Source organism: Vulpes vulpes, chromosome 8 (genome assembly GCF_048418805.1).
Source record: "Vulpes vulpes isolate BD-2025 chromosome 8, VulVul3, whole genome shotgun sequence".
In the NCBI taxonomy this organism is placed as follows: Eukaryota; Metazoa; Chordata; class Mammalia; order Carnivora; family Canidae; genus Vulpes; species Vulpes vulpes.
In genome coordinates, this window is record NC_132787.1 from 31,356,952 (window position 1) to 31,357,743 (window position 792).

Genomic DNA, 792 nt, shown 5'->3' on the forward strand with positions numbered 1-792 from the left:
ACTAGATAATTATAATTTAAATTACAAAGGCCCTATGGAAAGTTGGGCACACAGTATGATCTCAACTGTGAAAAATATGCATAAGAAAGAAAATACATAAAAATCTACCAAATGTTAAAGTTTATTTTTTTCTGAGGAGTAGCATTAGAGTGAAGTTTTCACTTCTTTATTTTTTCCTGTATTTTCCAGTTTTTCTACAATGAATATGAACAGTGAGTCATAAACAGCCTTAAAAATTATAGTTAAAATGTTTTAAAGTATATTAGCATTTGTTGTTATTAATTATGACATTATATGCATTTTCCCCCTATAATTTGTCTCTTCTAGATAGTTGCTAACTGCCAGTTTTACAAGGAAAGAGGTCATTTTCAGTCAGGTGAATAGTTCAAGGAGGTTCTGTCTAATTAATTTGAAGAGTTTTAATAATTTCTGCAATTAGATTTTTTTTTGGAGGGGGGAGTACATGGGAGGCACTGCATTGGCCGGGAATCGAACCCAGGTCAACTGCTTGGAAGGCAGCTATGCTCACCACTACACCACCAATGCCTGCTTGCAATTTGATATTTAAAAACCTAATCCATATCATATTCTATAAAGAAATAACATGATGATTTTAGGGAACATACCGATTGCTTGATAGCCTTAACCCTTTGATTCAGGTGGAACCGTCCTATGGCATCTTGCTCAACCAATTGGTAGCTGTCTTTCATGCAGATCTCCTCATTAACTGTTCTTAATGGGGTGAAATAAAGATAGTGTAAGATATGATCTACATGAGCAAAACAATTGCTG

At 34.1% G+C, this 792-nt stretch overlaps 1 non-coding gene across 1 annotated transcript; it reads right to left on the reverse strand.

The window, feature by feature from the left end:
* Positions 1–474: 474 nt before the first annotated feature.
* TRNAG-UCC (transfer RNA glycine (anticodon UCC)) lies at positions 475–546 on the reverse strand. Its single transcript has one exon. It is a non-coding gene; the product is annotated as a tRNA-Gly (tRNA).
* Between the last annotated feature and the right edge of the window lie 246 nt (positions 547–792).